Here is a 6,002-nt window from a genome sequence, read left to right as displayed (position 1 = left end):
GTTTTAAATATGAGATAAAGGGCAGCCCAGTGCCAGCTAGTTCAATAGATGGGGTGGGGGTGGGGTGGGGAACTGGAGGAGGGCTTCCATTATAAGCAACACAAGCACACTTCGGAAGCAGGAGGCTTTTAATCACGTGTGTTAGGTTACCGCCAATATTTGTGTAATTAGGCTATCCCATTTTGACACCTTTAACTGATGATGATGATTTTTTGTTTCTGGAGAACTCCAGCATAGCCATCAACACTTGAACTTCTGAAAGACAGCTCTTCCCTTCAGCATCTTGTTTCAAACTGTCTCTTAAGCCACTGGTCCTCCAACTTGCCTCCAGGTTGAAACCCCCAGGGAGGTTTTTAAAATTCTGATGCTTGGGTCCCACCTCCAGAATTGGGATTTAATAGGTCAGGGTGTGACCTGGCCAGAGGGTGATTTGTAAAGCTTTGCAATTATGATGATTATGATTATTTTCCTTTTTAACTTAAAAAAATATTTCTAAAGCTTCTTTTAGAAGAGGATTCCAACGAGGAGCCAAGTTTGAGAACTTCTGTCACCAACTCTTCTCTGCTAATAGCAGGATGGGGAAAACTCAAAGGTGTCACCACATCATTAACCGCCCTGTTAAGCAGGGCACCCTCACACTCTTAAGCATCAGGTTAGAAACTTCCAGTCAACAAGCTAGCCCTTCTAACCTTCTTTTTTCCAGTAAGGGTACGTGCCTGCCAAGCCATAGGTGTCTTGGTGGGAGGGCCTTGGCAGACAATGACCCCAAGTATTTGTAATGCCACGTTCACAGATGTATTTATACAGGGCCTGTGTTCAGCATTTGTCATCACTGTCACCGAAAATGATTTCCTGGGTCGTAAAAATGACTACAAAGCTTGACCCCGAAGATTCGACGTGCCTGTTTGCTTATTCAGGTTCAAGATGTGATGTCAAACACTGCTCTATTAGTGGTCGCTTTTCACAAGGAGTTTGCTCGGGGTTGATAACAATGATGGTCGGAGAAGCATGTTGATGTTGGTCCAGATAGGATGGTGCTGAGGTGCCGAGAGCGAGGGTGTTGACAAGGCAGAGGAGGCTGGGAAAGATGTGCAAATGCGGGTGTTACCTTCCCTGGCAGCCCCCTTTCAGAAACCGGCAGTTCATCACAGGGTGACAGTAACAGCAGGATTCCTGGGATGAGGGTCTCCTATGAGGGATTTCTGGGTCCCACACACAATGTGGCCCCCATTTTACACAGCCCCCCACACACATATTTTAAAATGCACAGAGGTCTAATTACAGTGGGCAGACACACTTCTTTTAATTATTCATTACAGCTCCAGTTCACATAGACTTTTTCTAAAGTTACAGTCATTGTCAAATAATGAGGCCTCCCCCCTCCCGCCCCCGTCCCACTTGTGAGTCAAACCAGGCAGAGGCCAGCCTACCTCCTAATTTCATTAGCCCAACATTACTATAGGTTGCAGGAAGGAGGGGGGTCAGACTCAGATATTCCCAAAGAAGAATCCTATTTTAAAATCAGGTTATTAAAACACTCAGACAAGCAGGCACACCCAGATATATGTCAGATCAATTGCTGGGCGCTGGTGCAGGTTTTGAAAGATGGAGTGCCTTCACTTTCATTAAATTATATGATTGTGTAAGAAAGATGGGCTATCGTTCAGCTGTGAACCTTCAGCCAAGTCACATTAGAACCAACATTAGGATGGTGGATTGCTTTTTAAAACTAATAATAACAAGTAAAACATTTAAGCACAATAAAAAAAAATTCTGAAGGGGGAAGGGACTAGCTCAGTGGCAGAGTGCATGCTTGGCAGGCACGAGGTCCTGAGCTCGATCCCCAGTACCTCCATTAAAAAATGAAAATAAACCTAATTACCTCCCCCAAATTAGCATAATTAATCAATTAATTAATTAATTACAGATTTTAAAAAATCTGAGTGCGTGATTTCAGTTGCACACAAAGAAACAAAAATTTCCTAAACTAAATGTTCTCAATTCTTTTTATTAACCACCATTACTAGAAATTAATTGCAAATTGTTTGAGGTTATTTTTCTAAAGGTCTTTAGACTGTGACATATTGGTGGTGCCTTTTAAGTATCTCTATCTGCAGGTCCTGCCTGGTGGAAACCTCAGACAGGACTAGGTCCTCGATTTACATTTCAAGCATTTGGAATTCCAAACACCTCTGCTTTCTCCTCTGGAATATTTTACGGTCAGCCAAACGTCATCCATTTGGAATCTGTGATATTTCACCTTTGGAATGTGGAATTTCTTTTGTTGGAATGGTTTAAAAGAATCCTCTCCTCCATGCAAATCCAGTATTTGAAAGAAGAACTTGGTCCACAGTCCATCATGATGGAGAAACATGCACTCACTGCGTTTTAAAATCCTAAGAGGCTGTTGGCCAGCCGAGTCCTGCAAAGAAGTCTCGAAGCTAACAGGACCCCAAACTGCATATTTTAAATTGGATTCTCTGAGGATGACTTTTCCTGCGTCTCTTCCCCCTGGAGGGACTTGATGCTGGGTCTTCTGCCAGGATGATTCGAATTCCTCATTGACAATCTCTCCCCATGAGTGATGCTCCATCTAGTCGACTCCTCGGCACATAGTAGGAGCTCAATAATTGTTCCTGGGGTTTATAATTTGGCTATTTGTTTTCTATCCACTGTGCTAATGGGGAAAGAAACTCATCACATGTTGGCTGACAGTCCTTCAAAAGAACAGCACGGGGTCCCCCAGACCCAGCCTTCAGACGTGGCCCCAGGAACTCTGCTGCTGTTTGGTGAGCCCACTGATCTGCAGGTCGCTCCCACACTGGGCTCCACCCTCCCACAGGGCATCTCTGCTGGCCCTCTGCAGGCCCCACCCCCCATCTCCTTCCCTCTGACAAAGTACGGAATATCAATAGCCTTTTAGGCTTAGAAAGTTCAAGGGTCAATCTTCAAGGTGCTTAAGGCAGGGGAAAACTCCCCTGTCTTGGGGTGCCTGACAGTGATGGCATCTCCAAGTAAATAGGAGCATCTCTGTGTGAAAGCGCCAGTGTTCCTCATGCTAATTAAACAAACCAATTATGGTAATTAACTGGCACAAATGTTTAAATGGCTGGGAAGCAGAGTGAAGGGGGTTACCACTGAGCTGCCACACAATTATCCTGATAAAAATGGATTTCTAAACAAGGGGATGCTTGACATTTTTGGTCACTTTCAAAATGTATATATATTGAAGTTCTTAGGAAGGATCTGCCAATTCCACTCCATCCTTAGACTGTTAAAGACAAGAAATATCAGAAAGAAAGAAACAAGCACACCAAGGGAGAAAGAGAGAACATAAACCAAGTTTTTAAAATCCTGTTCAACTGACAAGGATGCGATGGGATGTTACTTCCCATCACTTAGCGATCATAATTAAAGAAATTCGGTTTTGATGAAGGTCACCTTGACTTTAGGAAGGAAAGAAGGCCTGAATGATATGCTAATTAGGACACATCTCTTTGAAAACTGTCCAAGTGGCTGAATATATATTTTTAAAGCAGGCCTGTAGTTAAAAAGAGTTTGCACCAAGTTCTGGCTTTTTGTTTTCTTCCTAAAGAGAGTTGGTTGGTCCAGTTTCTCCCTTGTTGTTGAAATTCAATCAGGGGCATTAAAGTGTAAACCAGTTGGAAAAACAAAGAGCTTTAGGGAAATTAGTTGCTTCAACAACAACAAACAAGCACTTGGTAATCTTCTTAGAGAAATTAATGAAGAGCAAACCCCCCTCAACTAGGGAGAAGAATGATTCCCGGCTCTCAAAGCACCGGCCTGGGAGCTTGAGAGAGAAGGTGTGAATGAAAAGAGAAGGATTAAGTCAAACTTCAAGGAGAACACAAAGAAATTTGGGGGATCTGAGAGCGCAGTGCACCCATTTTCAGATGGAGGAGTATTTTGGAGGGCCAAGGGGTCCTAATCCTCTATGCAAATCTCCTTAGATTGAAGTTTGCTTAAGTGTTTTATTTCTTTGCATACAATTAACATGCGAAGCCCTGAAATGCTAACCGACTTCAAAGTCGCCTTGTCTAGAAGCATCTCAAGTTATCTTGCCTGCTGCCTTTAATCATCTTCCAAGCTTTTCTGATACTTGAAGACGAAATCTCATTTTTCAGAGTCTTGAAGGCCTTACACACACTCAAAAGAAGGAAAAAAACCACCCCCTCCACCATTAAACAAACAAAGCACCCCCCTTCTGCATTACAGGCCAGAACTTTATCTTCTTTTTGTTGGTTCTAAGGTTGATAAGTAGATCTGCTATTTTTACTTCCAATTGGATCGTGTTCCCAGCGCTTCTCTTTTTGATTTAACATGCAAATCATAATCCTGAACTATGGAGTGTTTTGTTTCTGAAACTATCTATTTGGAAATGACTTGAAATTCCCAGAAAAGTTACAAAACTAAAAACAATACTTTTGCCTTTGTCTAAATTCACCTACTGTCAGCATTTTACCCCAGTGCTTTATCACATATGCATGTCACACACACACACACAAACACACACACACACACACAACTCCAAAGTTGCTTCTTTAAACCAGTTGAGAGTACATTATATACCTTAAGTTACAACCCCCAGGTACTTCCATGGGAATTTCCTAAAAACAGGAATATTCCCTTACATAACCACAATATAGTTATCAACTTCAGTAAATTTAACCTTGATACAATAACTTTTATCTGGTTTATCATTTGTGCTTCAGTTTTGACAGTTGATCCAATAATGTCCTTTGAGTGTTTTCCCTGCTAAGACCTGGTTGGTGTAGGATCAGGGATTACATTTGGTTGACATACCCTTTTTAGTTTGAACAATGTTTTTAAAGCTATATAAGTTTTAAGCATTTGGATATTTTAAGTAAATGACTATATTCAGTAAATGCTTAGTATTTAATCGAGACACCTGAAGTTTAAGTTTTTGCCAACATTTGTAACTAATGTATGTGGAACCCAAGAATCAGAATAACAATAAAAACAGCAAGGACAGTTGACCTTTACTGATGACCTGTTATGTGTCAGGTGCTCTGCTAAGTGATTTATATGGACTATCTGGGGAACTGTTCTATCAAGGCCTCCTTTTCTGTCTCCCAGCACAGAATGAAGGAACTTTCAGAAATGCTTAGGATCTCCCTTCTCGTCCTTTCTAAGAATCTCATTGTTTGAATCCTAATTCTGAGATTCAGACCTGGGGTTGTACAGGCCATGAAGGAGGTCCAACACTCCAGATCTTTCACTCCAGCTAGTAGATAAAATAGATCATGTTTAGGTGATACAGTGCTAGGAAGAAAAGTAAAGCAGGGTAGGGGTGAGAAAGCAACGTGAATACGGGAGTGACATGGCTATTTCATGTAGGGAAGTCAGGGAAGACCTCTCTGATGAGGTGGTAATTGCAAAGAGCCCTGAAGGCAGGAAAGAAAGGCATGAACCTTGTGTATATCTGGGGGAAGAGCAGCCTAGGCAGAGGAATCAGCAAGTGCAAAGGCCCTGTGGCAGCAGGGTGCTTGGTATGTGCAAGGCACTCTGAGGAGCCCACCAAGTGATCTAATGGGGGAGGAAAGAACAGGGGTGGCAGGGAGCAGCCAGTTTGGGGACTTGGAGGTCATGGTGAGGATTTTGGCTTTTAATCTGAGTGATATGAGAAACCATTGCAGGGTACCAAACAGAAGAATCTTTTTAAAGGCAGTGTTGTAGAAGCAGGTGAAAATCAAGAACTTAACTACTATTAGCCTAGCGGTGACCAGAAACCTCACCAATGACATAAACGGTAGATTAATGCATATTTTGTGTGTTACATGAATACCTATATATATTTTATGCATTGATGATATAACTTTTAATTTTTTGATAGTTCTAGGCTGTGTGTTTTTTCAAATTGTTGCCAATTTCCCCCAATGTTTCCAATTTATTTGCTGACCAAAAAATCCACATATAAGTGGACCCATGAAGTTCAAGCCCATGTGCTTCAAGGTCACCTG

The sequence above is a fragment of the Vicugna pacos genome, chromosome 9 (genome assembly GCF_048564905.1).
Source record: "Vicugna pacos chromosome 9, VicPac4, whole genome shotgun sequence".
Taxonomy (NCBI): domain Eukaryota; kingdom Metazoa; phylum Chordata; class Mammalia; order Artiodactyla; family Camelidae; genus Vicugna; species Vicugna pacos.
The sequence above is the reverse complement of the archived record's forward strand: the minus strand, read 5'-3'. Positions refer to the sequence as shown.